Source organism: Protopterus annectens, chromosome 2.part0 (genome assembly GCF_019279795.1).
Source record: "Protopterus annectens isolate FY-2018-M chromosome 2.part0, PAN1.0, whole genome shotgun sequence".
NCBI classification, from domain to species: domain Eukaryota; kingdom Metazoa; phylum Chordata; order Ceratodontiformes; family Protopteridae; genus Protopterus; species Protopterus annectens.
In genome coordinates this window covers 726,110,240-726,123,031 of record NC_056728.1, presented here as the reverse complement: position 1 = coordinate 726,123,031, position 12,792 = coordinate 726,110,240, and the positions used below count along the sequence as shown (strand labels likewise).

At 35.6% G+C, this 12,792-nt stretch overlaps 1 protein-coding gene across 1 annotated transcript in view; it reads left to right on the top strand.

Moving 5' to 3' along the window:
• RAD23B (RAD23 homolog B, nucleotide excision repair protein) overlaps positions 1–12,792 on the top strand; it is a 1,748,186-nt gene that overhangs the window by 455,851 nt on the left and 1,279,543 nt on the right. The gene's annotated exons all lie outside the window — the stretch shown is intronic.

Below are 12,792 nucleotides of genomic sequence, written 5' to 3'. Positions count from 1 at the left end.
TTTCTAAAGATCCCAATTCTAGTTGTTTTCTCTCTGTTACTATATTAACAGTTTACTATCAAAAGATTGTATGTGACATACATGACAGTCAAATGTCTGACAGTGACATGTGCGACATATATAATTCCAGTGTCAGAAATGTCGACTGCTTAAAATTGCGAAACAAGGTAGTTTTGCCTTTAAGAACATCGATCACGCAACGTTGTGTATTGAAATGGATAATAAAACCATTACGCATACAAGGAAGCTGCTATGGTGGTATAACAATTCAGTTATTTCCTATTACAAATATTATAAATAAGTATTATAATTTATATATATATATATATATATATATATATATATATATATATATATATATATATATATATATATATATATATATATATATATATATATTGTATCATGTATTTCAGTGCTATTTTATTCAATTATCAATGTAGATTACATAATAAAAATATAAATAATATAAAAATGTTATAAATATATAAGAATTAAACAGCATGGCAGCAGTATAACAACAGGGGATATTCCTGGTGTACTCGTTGTACCAGGAAAGTACATCTGGGATGGAAGACAACTAAAATAAATTTCACTAGTGCATTTGGAATGCTTTCGTTTAGTGTGCAATGCTCGTTTCACACTCTAGGGATGCACAGGATCTCCATAACATTGAATTTCAACATTGTTATCAACACCACGCCTTTGATATTCCAGTGTTGATCATGTCACCTACTTAATATTCATGGGTCGATCAAACACGTTGCAGTTATCACCAGTCGATCTTCTTATCATCGCATTTTTTATAGTGAACCTATATTAACTACTTCTAGTAAAGTTGCTTTAGATGTTGATTTCCATTTTGTAGCAATTGCTTTTTTCGCAGGCACCATAATTAGACAAAGCAAGGTCTTACTATAGCTCCGTAATTCCGATTCTGTATCATAGCTCAAAAAAAATAATTTCCTTAATTATCAATTTGCTCACACAGTATCTCTGACAGAGAAGTCTGCAGGGAATCTTTAAAGTCTGCCAACTCATTACACTCCAAGAAAATATGTTCCTAGTTAACTCTTTCTTCCCCATCACACCTCCAAAATTTGCTGCCTACCTAAGGAAAAATACTTTGGAGTCTACTTGGGGGTATAAAATATCTATGTAAGCACTTCCAAGCAAAGATCCTAAATCTTCTAGACTTTGTTGCATATTTGGAGACATATATATAACCCCCCATTGTTTCTTTCTGAGTTGCTTATCACATCTCTCTTCTGAATACTTTCTAAACTCCTTTGTTTGATTCTTATACTTATCATGCAGTATTTTGTATGTCTTATTTATTATTCTTTTTAATAACAGATCCTGTTCTATATTATACTAAAAACTCTACCGGTGCTTTTATTTCACTTAGGATCCCCCTATTTCTTTCTCTTTACCTCTACTCTGATATCAGTCCCTGATAGGGAAGGCAATCTCTGTCCTGCAGTCCAAATAAATTCCTGGCCTCTTTCCATTCTTTTACATTTCCCTCTCTAATCATTTGTTTACAATACATTGGTTCTTTTAACAGTTTTCTCCAAAAAATTCCAGCCTCCTCTTGTTTATTTTCTGTATCGCTAATTGCAGTCATCCCTATCAGCAGAATCTCCTTTCTCCATTCATGTGTTGGCTTAGTTTTTAGAATACTTTCTGCTGCTTTATGAATATAATATTATGCGTGTTTTTTTTATTCTCCTTAAGGATCTCTATCCAAAATCCCAGTCTTCTTGTTTCTTGAGCTTCCCCCCATTTCATCATCATCCCTTTCCACTTTGAATTATAGGTTTCTGCTTCTGCTATGTATAGGATCCTTAACTGTATAGCTCTGAAATACCCCTTCAAACTGATTAATCCTAGATAGCCTTGTTCAATTGAAAGAATCAGCTTACCTCATTTGATTCTTGCCGTCTTCCCCTCCCAGATAAAATACTTCAGCTATTTATTAAGTGCTATCCACAACTTCTCTGGTTGATTAAAACATGCCTGACCTCTGTATAAAACTAAAAGAGACTAAAAACATTTTAACTGCTTATATCTTGCTATCCATAAAACAGAGCTTCCAGTTTCTCAGTTTTTGTATCATCTTTTGTTTAGTCTCTTCCCACATATCCTTATCTGCCACACCGGAATAATTTTTAATCCATACTCCTAAGTACTTCATTTTATCATGTCTCCATAAATATGGATATTGCTGAACCAGTTATTGTATGGGTCCAATTTACGGCTATTGCCTTTGTTTTAGCTTCATTAATTTTGTATTCTGAAAAGATCTGAAACTGCCTCAAAATGTTCCACAACACTGAAATGTCCTTTTCTGGTTTTATGCAGTATAAAATAATATCATCGGCAAATAGAGCCAGCTTTTCTTGACTACCATGCCAGTTATATCCTTGAATTTCTGAGTTTCTTTTTTCTTTGCAAATGGTTATAAACATAGTGGAAACAACAAAAGGGAAAGAGGACACCCCTGCCTAGTTCCTCTGCTCAAACAAAAATTATCAGAGTGGAATCCACCCACTTTAATTTTCACCTCCAAGCCCTCATATATCCTTCTAATCAACCTTATAATTTTATCAGGGGAATATAAATGCTTTTATGGCTCTGTTCATAAACTCCCAGCTTACTCTGTCAAACACTTTCTCTGCATCAAGATCCACCAACAACAGTGGTATTTTCTTACATTCAGCTTAATCATCAATGTTTTGTTAATTTTGTCAAATGTTTGCCTCCCCGCTACAAAACCACACTGATCCATGTCAATCAATGTTGGCATCACATTTGCCAATATTTTAGCCATTCTAGACATAAACCATGGTTTAGGACTGACATGGGACTGTGTGAAGCTGGATTTGATGGGTCTTTACCTTCTTAAGGTATTACAGCCACCATCAATTTCTTCCAGGAAGTTGGTGCTCCTCCTACTTGTAAAATACTGTTAAACAAAACCTTCCAGATATTTATCATTTTTTCCCTTCTATCTTCAAAACTTCCATGGGAATACCATCTATTCCTGGGAACATTCCTGTTGATTGGTTATTTTTAAATCATTTCCTCCTAGCCTAACTATTAGTAATTGAGCCTCATCTACCTCTAACCTTCCACAAACATCCCCTTTTGTACCTTTTCTGATCTCCATATTTCTCTGTATTATATATACTTTAATAACATTTCTGAAATATTTCTAGTACCTCTACAGAATCCATTGCCAGTAGCCCCTTAGCACTACAAATATGCCATTATTATCTTTCTTATCTTCTATCACTGTTGGAGTTCCTCTTGCAATTAATATAAGTACTCTTCTTTTCCTTTGTCCCAGGTATTCCTCTGAATAACCATCCTGAAAATGTGTATTCTGTAACATGGCTATGTGCACTCTACACTTTTTAATATAGTTCACTACTTTTTCTTGTTTGTATTTATCTGTGAGGCCATTTACATTTAAAGACATTAACCAGGCTTTTTTATACATTGCAGTGCCTACATTTCTTAAAAATGAACAAGAAGATAGAGAGAAAAAGAGAGAAAGAAAAGAAAAAAGGAAGAGCAGCACCTGTTTACAATCTCCATTACACTTAAAAATAACTGAAAAAAACTTTATAACATATAAAGAAAACCACATGCCACAAAATTGGTACTATTTATGAAAAAAATCTTTACTTACAGTTAACTTTCTCCCTCATCTTCCCCTCCCCAAAGCACTTTTCTGAACATTAATGACATGAAGTAGGGCATATGCTTTAGAGTCCCCCACAAGTCCAACAAATTCTGAAAAAGTCCAATATTTCCAGATTTTTCTTGTTCTGTCATATTTCACAGATGTAATTATTGCATTGTAATCCCATACTAAGTTACTGGTTTTATTACTGTTCATCTCTGAAATCCTGTCTGTGCATCATTTCTAACATACTCTTGATTCTTCTAGTCAACTTTCATGCTCTCTTTCTTCTCTCCAAGATTTTTCACTGAAATTGTTGAAATGGTTTCACAGGTACAGTCTCTCTGTGGTTTTTATTACCAGAAGAACAAGAATCAGCAGCTACTTCTGTTTTACAGCTTACTTTTTGTTGAACAAACCTTTGTATTTCTCCTTAGCATGTACTTCATCAAAAAATGATTTTGTCCCTCCAGGGAAGAATACCTTGAAGACAGCAGGGTACAGCAGTTTGAATCTCACACCTGCATCTCGACATTCCCTGAATAGTGGAATAAATTTGATTCTGTTCTGTCTGGTGTACAGTAAGTAATCATTCTCCACAAACACTCTACTGTCTCCCACTTTTACTACTTTGGTCTTCTGCCACAATTTGTCAGAATCAACTCCTTCTGCTGGTAGGATTGCATCTTTACTATTAAAAGTCTAGGTTACTTTCTTCTGGTCAGGTTTGGAGCACACACATGATGTGCCCTTTCAACTAACAACTCCTGCTGTGGAATACCAGTCCAATTGCTTATTTGTGCTTTCCTAAAATTAATTATAAATAAGCTGTTACTCAATGTGCAGCCATCTTGGAAGTCTCCTTTGTTAAATTTTCCATTCTGGGTCTCCAAGATACATCTTCGCTGCTGCAAATCCAATTCCAGTCCTAACCTAAAAGTAATATTCACTGCTGAAAACTGATTTTCTTTTTTCTCCCAGAATAACACTTTTAGGTGGAATGTAAATACATTCCACTGTAATCCTCCTCCCTTGCCAGTAGCCCCTTAGTACTAAATATTTACAGTTATTATCTTTTATATCCTCTTCTATCACTAATGGAGCTCTTCTTGCAATTAATATAAGTACTCCTATTTTCCTTTGCCCCAGGTATTCCTCTGAATAACCATCCTGAAAACCTTTCTTGATCAAATTTGCATGTTCAGTTCTTTACAAATGTGTCTCTTGTAGCACAGCTATTTGGGGTCTATATTAGAACATTGAAGTTTCAAAACTTTGAATGTTCTAATATCGACCCCTATTCAGCAAAAGCTGAAAATATCGAAGCAACAGAAAACTGAATTTTTTCCTAGGGAAAGAATTCGGTGGTCTGTTTCTGTTGCTTTGGTATTTTCAGTGCTGTGGTGGAAAGTTACAAGTCAGGTTCAGCTAAGTGTGCGATTGAGTGCAGGTTAGGTTAGTTAGGGTTAAGGTGCGGGTTAGGTATGTGTGCGATTGTGTCGACGTGAGGGTTAGGGCTGGTCAGGTGAATTAGGGTTAGGGCGTGGGTTAGGTATGTGTGCGATTGTGTGACGTGAGGGTTAGGGCGGGTTAGGTGAGTTAGGGTTAGGGTGCAGGTGAGGTGAGTGTGCAATAGTGACGGACCTTGCGGTTAGGGTTTGGGTTAAGGTAAGTGGATAGTTAGTGGTGTGTGTATAGTTTAGTGTAGGGTTAGGTGTAAGGTTTTAGGTGCATGTGTGTGGATTGTTGTTTGTTTGGTATGCTTGTGTTGTGTGTATGTGTTTTGGAACAGCAAATTTTTTCCTAGGAAAAAATTCGCTGTTCTGTATGTTCGATGTTTTCAGCTTTCGCTGAATAAATATTAGAACATTCAAAGTTTTGAAACTTCGATGTTGTAATATAGACCCGCTATTTGCACTCTACATTTTTAAATACAGTTCATTACTCTTTCTTTCTTGCATATATCTATGAGACCATTAACATTTAAATATAATATCAAAAGCTTTGTTATGTTAAAAAGTTATTATTCCCACCTTTTATTTCTAACAGCTTTTTTGTTAAGTGTCAAGTTCCAGCTTTTGTGTTGCATGCACATACTAAGGTTTGGCATGTTGACCTTTTCTACAGTTGTTTCTTATCATATCCATTTCAGTCTATGTCACATCTTACAAAACATTTTGTTTTATTGAAAGCTCTCAAAAAAAAACAGCAAAAAAAAAAAAAAACAAATGCAACCCCAATCCACCCCAGAAACCTATTACCTTAATACTAACTCGCAAAAGTATATACACCTTCAAATATTGAAGTTTCACCTTCCTTACAGGAACAATTGCCCCAAACTGACAGCCACACAAACTTGGGTAAACCTAAAAGGAAGGTTATCCATGCTAAGATGCATGGTTTAGCCTGTGCTGGTTTTTGTCTTATCTTTATTGCTGTCCAAGAAAGCAAAAACACATGAATGCTTTCAGAAAGCATTATTTCTAGCCATTGAAAGAAAGCCATTAAAAGAAAGAAGTATTCTGTTTTTATTGCTCTCTATTAGATTGTTTCCATGAAGACATGGGAACCTGACAAGAAGTTGCTTCTACAAGTATTTATTAATTTATTAATTTATTTATTTGTTAGAGAAGAGTTTATTATATTCAATGTTCTGTTTTAATTATTTGCTTTCTCTTAAAACTTGCCACTAGATAAATCCAAGAGCCTTAATCCAGTTATTCCTCTATGCAAAAATGAGAAAAGGCATATCATGTTTCCTTGTATCATACTGTGTTGAACAGACTTTTCTTCTTTTTTATATTTCAGTACCTACATTTCTTAAAACTGAACAAGAAGAAAGGGGAAAGAGAGAAAACAGGGGCACCTCTTTACTTTAGTATCTCCATCACACTTGAAAATAACTTAGAAAACTTTAATTTATACCATGCTGATATCATGCACTATACAAATATTACTGATAATAACAAAAGTTTGTTTTACTTAGAGTAAACTCTTTCCTTCCTCTTTCTCTCTCCTAAGTGTTCCTCTAAACATTAATGACATGAAGTAGGACTTATACTTTAGAGTCCCCTTCAAGTTGAACAAAGTAAAAAAATCCAATATTTCCAGTTTTTCTTGCTCTGTCATGCTTCACAAATATAATGAATGCTTTATAATCCCACATTTATTTGTCAATTTCTAAGTTGCCAGCTTTATTCCTGATTATCTCCATCTCCATCTCTCAAATCCAGTCTGCTTCCTTTCCAATGTATTATCTTTTCTTCTAGTCAACTCTTGTGTTTTTTTCTGTCTCTCAAACATTTTCTGTTGAAACACTGGAAAAGATTTCACTGGAACAGTCTCCCTGTGGTCGTTATTACCAGAAGAACAAAAAGCAGGCTTACCTTCTTTTTTACAGCTCACTTTTTGTTGGACAAACTTTTGTATTTCTTCCTTAGCATGTTCTGCATCAAAAAATAATTTTATCCCTCCAGGAAAAAATATTCTGAAGATAGTTGGATACGGCAGTTTGAATATCATACCTGCTTCTTGATATTCCCTGATTAGTAGAATAAATTTGCTCCTCTTCTACCTGGTGTACAGTGAGTAATCATTTTCCATGAACAACCCACCCTATCCCACTTCTAATACTTTGTCCATCTGCCAGAGTTTCATCAGAATCAATTTATTCCTCTGGTGGGATTGCATCTTTACTATTAAAGGTCTAGGTTGCTTTCTCATGGCCAGATTTGGAGCATACAGATGAAGTGCCCTTTCAATTAACAACACCTGATGTGGAATACCAATCCAGTTGCTTATTTGTGCTTTCATAAAATTAATAAAGTCTGTTCCTTCCAGCTTCTCTGATACAGCAGAAAATCTCAGGTTTTCCCTGTGTGCTCTGTCCTCTAATTCTTTTATTTTTTAAACATCTTTTCTTGAGCAGTCTCATATTCAGCCAGCCTTTTCTTCATTTCTTCTTCCAAGTTTTGCAGTTTTATCACCTCATCTGAATAACTGTTTAAACTTTTTTTTCCATTTTATCCAGCCATTTGTTGTTTGCATTAATATACCCCATAAGTGTTTTATTTATTTTAATCACCTCTAGTACATTTCACTTCTTTTTTCCCCTAGGTTACTGGAAATAATGTCTTGGACCAAAGCTGGAGCTTGCACTGATTTTTACTGAACAGCAGCAGAATTTCTCCCAGTCAGTGTTTTTTCCTTACCTTTTGTGGTTGATTTTCTTTCAGGGTCTCTCAATTTCTTTTTTGCTGGTATCCAGGGAGTGTTTTTACTAGCCAGTCACTTAAATTTACACAAACAAATTAGTTCACTGGCTCTCTCTTCTGAGTTTCTGATTTCACACTGGGAGAACTGAAATTAAGCTGTTACTCAATGTGCAGCCATCTTGGAAGTCCAATCAAATGCATTTTGTAATGCAGAACAGACTAAGGAAGAAATAAAAACATTACCCCCCCCCCCCAAAAAAAAAAAAAAAGAAAATGAGCCAGCAATTCTACTCCTCATTCTTCTAATGATAGAAGAGTACAGAGGGAGAACTTTCCAGTTAAACCCTTTCCATTATTCCGAAGGGAAATGACTAAGTGACAGAAAAGGAGCTTATTTGAAAAATCAGGAGTACCTTAGATTCGCACCAAAGACGGGTGTTGGGTCATCGAGATGATGAGGAAGAAGACCAGCAATAATCTAAAACTAGGAAGTAAATGGAAGAATAGTAAATGTTATTTCCATTAGATGTGGTTTGGACATAAGAACTGTGTTTTAGGAAGAAGTAGGTAAAAAAGGCTGCAAGCTTGTCAACAGTATTGAAGTGCTAGGCAGACTGTGAAGTACAATTCCCAATATGTCATCAATGTTTAAAAAGACAATGAAAGAACTAAATATTTAACTGTAAGTAATAAAAAAGTTTTGTTCTTAGTGAAAAGTATATGTAAACTTCAAAAAGTTGGTTGTCCCATTAATATACTGAAAAAAGGAATGTAATTCTACTTCTGTTCCCTTCCAGATGATACAGATATCATCCAGATATCCAGTGCATAAACTCAATTTACTGCTGTATTCTTCCACCAGTTCATACTTGCATTCCCAATAGGCCATAACTATATTCGCAAATACTGCCCCACATGGTGACCCCATTGCTACTAAATTTTTTTATACAAAATATTTACCTTCAAAAATATGTAATTATTGAGGACCAACTCGAATAAAGACTCATATAAATTTAACTTTCGCTGACGGACTCCTTTAGTGTATAAGAATCAGTTGTCCACTGAATCCCCACATCATGGGGTATTGCAGTGTACAGATCCTTTACATTGATAGTCATTAATAAGTCATCTTCATTGTACCCCTGTTTTTTATTATTCCTACGAATTCCCAAGAGTCCTTACAAATTTGTTTCTCTTGCTCAACAATTATTTTCAACTCATGGTACAAAAATTTGGCACAACCTGATGTTATCCAGTTCCTCTCATCAACAATGGAGTGTATGGGGGGTTAATGTTCTTATGTAATTTAGGCACACCAAACATAGTAAGGATTCTTGGTGAAAGCATGTTAAAATAATTATACTGTTCTAGTGTGATGCTACTTTCAACAAGCATATCCTGTAACTGACCAGAAATCCTTTGTATAGCCCTATTCATTTCATTTAATGAAGTTTCCTCATACGCTTCACTACTCAGTATTTCCAGCATTTTGTTATTGTAGTCAAAAATGTCCATGACTAGCAAGCTTCCCCCTTATCCAGTTTTATCATTCTCATTTTTTGTGAACTAAGGAATTTAATTAAATTTCTTTCTTCTCCAGTTATGTTATCAAAATTCTACTATTAAATGTCAACTATGGGAAAAATGTTAAAAAGCTATATTTTTTTAACTTTCTTTTAAGTTGGGCTCATTGCAAGCCTGTATGTACCAGTAGTAGTCACTACTAATTTTATTCAATTTGTAACCCTGACTGCCCTCCTGGGGGCAGACATCCTGATGAGAGTTTGTTGTCTTCTAAAGAAAAATCTTCTCTATGATGCACTATGAGTCCACTGTTTCTGAGAATATAGCGCCCATAGCTGGGCTGTCACATGAGAGTTCCATTCACTTAGAATGGAAGAACGGAGAACAGCAGCTAATTTTGACAGGTCTCAGTAAATGTATTATTTACTGTCATACAGTGCCTTTTACAAATGTGTTTCCTGCTGATGTGTCACACATTGTGTGAAAAAAGCTTCCAGAACTGCCAGCTTATTGCTGAGATAAAAGACTTTTTTTAGACATTCAGCTTTGGTTTGCTTCAGTTACTTCTGCAGTTACTCCTCCTATATTCCCACCCTCAGCTAGCAAGAGTTTCACATTTCCTGCCCTGCTAGGTTCAGCTAATTTGAATGACAATACATATCAAACAATGTTGCTTGCAGCCAGCCAGGTGTACCTCCGAAACTGTTCCCTCATCTCTCTCCTTACTGCTATCATCTGAATAGCACTTTCACAGCAAGTCATGGTACAAACATGCTTTTAACAATCCTTAATGTAAAGGTGTCTGGATATTCCTCTGAACATTACCGTAACATACACAGATAACAATTAATGTGGGCAACTGACAGATTTAGCTATGACTGCAAATTCATAATCTAATCATAATGAATATTCATATTTGCCTTGCACATAATTGCAGTCCTCTGCATTTTTTTCCAACCAGGCATGGCACTGATGTCTCCTATTTGTAGTTACTGCTGCTTTGTGTGCACATATTCTTTGCTGGTAAGATGGTTTTGAAGCAACTTAATATATTCTTCACTTCATGCTATGCGCTGCCTGCACTCACTGTTACAGTGTGCATACTGTCCTTCCTCACTCTTAAAATTGTTTTCTTTTGCAGGCTGCCACAACATGCTTTTCTATTCATCAATATACAAAATGTAACACATTCCCCCAAGAAGCTAGATAAACCAGACTACCTCTAACAGTATGTTTTACACAACAGTTAGTTTTTCTATAATCATGGCTGTTGCAATTCAATTATCATAAGAATTTAGGTCTTACAGCAGAGATCAAGGATGAGAGGCCCCTTATCCCAGGGACATCAACAAAGCAAATGAACGGACCACACTTTTTAAGATTATACACAAACACCAACTCATATGTATCACAGGAATGGGCTATGGCTTCAAAAGAAAAAGGTGCAAACTAAGGGCAAACTTTTGGTTTTAAATAGCTGAGCTGAAACATCAAAGTTCTTGCAAGCCAGCAAATGTACAAACAGCCCATAGCAACAGCAATGCATAAAAACAAAGATAACAGCGACATTCTCTCAAGTTAAAATCCAGAGCAATTATGTAGATAACACACCTTTCAGATATCCTAGCATCTACAACTGCATAACTTGTGAAGCCTGATGAATAACTATGTCTGGCTTTCAGTAGAGGAAGGGGCAAGCTGAACTAACAGGTATCATGCTGAGGAGATTAAATCATTATGCAGACATCACAACTCCTCAGTGAATAACTTCAATTGACTGTTCTGCAACAGAAGATGAAGAAGGTGTGATACATACGTAAGGGAACCCCCAAGTCACAGACAGTGGCTTAGCATATTCACAGGAATCTTAACAACAGCATCAGATGAGGTATGAACAGAGTCATTTAGGAAACCGGTTTTTAAATTAAAGAAAAAATGCACAGTAATAATTACCTAGTTCTTGTGTCACCAAACAGTTACATTTAAGCATAGACAGGTCCCCAGGAAGTAGATAATATCAAATGGACAGCCATATTTGTGCAATTACTATTCCACTATACCATCTAGCTTTACATTACTGGTTTCCTTACAGGTGTAGCACACTGTTGATGAAAATCACAAAAAAATAAGGCAAGTCACCAAATGGATGTAAGGCATTATGGCTCACACTGACTATTGTTCAGACCACAGTGTGGCAGTTTTACACAACTATGAAATATACTAAAGTGCAATCATGAGAACTCCCAAGCTGCGTTGGTGCAGCATTAGCATTGTCGCCTCACAGCAAGAGGTTCTCCTGTTCAGTTCTCGGCTGGAGCGTCTTCTGTGTGGAGTCTGCATGTCCTTCCCCTGGTTGAGTGGCGTTCAAAAGACATGCGTGAATGAGTGTGCCTTCGTTGAAGGTTGGGTGTCGGGCTGGCATCTCGGCACCATAAAAATCTACTGAGTGGACCAGAGTTTCGCTGTGGCGACCCCTAACCAGGAAAAGCCGAAAGAAGAATGAAAGCAATCACGACAACTCCCCTTCTCTCTCTGCATCAGACCACATAATAGTATCACTGTGGCTTCCAGGTACAGTTTATAGCACAATGTCAAATATCAGATATCCACACTTTGTGAGAAATTCTTCATACAGACAAGAAATACATAGACATACACACCTTATCTGGAACATGTTAGAAGACTCCAACAGATTTCAAATATATGTTGCTAATCTTTTTGATTTGTTGTTTTTTACTGAAAAATTTTTGATTTTTTTCCTAGGAATTTATTTTATTTTTTTTTTTTTTTGTATTACTATATATTATTTTTTTGTACTAAATTATTTTTTATATTGTCTCCTTGTAATTTAGTATCTGTGGGTTTTTTTTCCCTCCCCTCTACTGAAAATGGATATATATCCAGCTAGACTAGCCCGGTTAACAAATGTAAAATAAAATAAAATAAAATAAAAGTGAAGCCACTCTTCTGTACTTGGGCATACTGAACACTTGTAATGCATAACTAAAAATGTATGAAGCACCACTGGAAACCCCTTTTTCTGCAGTACCACTGAAAGTCATGAATTCATGTGTAACAACCTTGCATCAGTGTCTCTAATCACTATTGACAACTGGGCAATAACAGTTAGGGAGAAATTATATGACCCTTGGTTACATGTATAGTTCTCCCTGCACATTTCCAGTGTGTTATACATTCAGTATATATTTTCAAGATATTTCTTCCTTTAATGATATCACAATGCTTCCTTGGTATTTTGGTGGAAACAAAGATAGGTGTTAAATAGGAATTTTACTGCTTACTCCTGTTAATTTTCATCCACTACCAAAAACGGAGATTATAGTAAGGTTTGAATGCACTCCA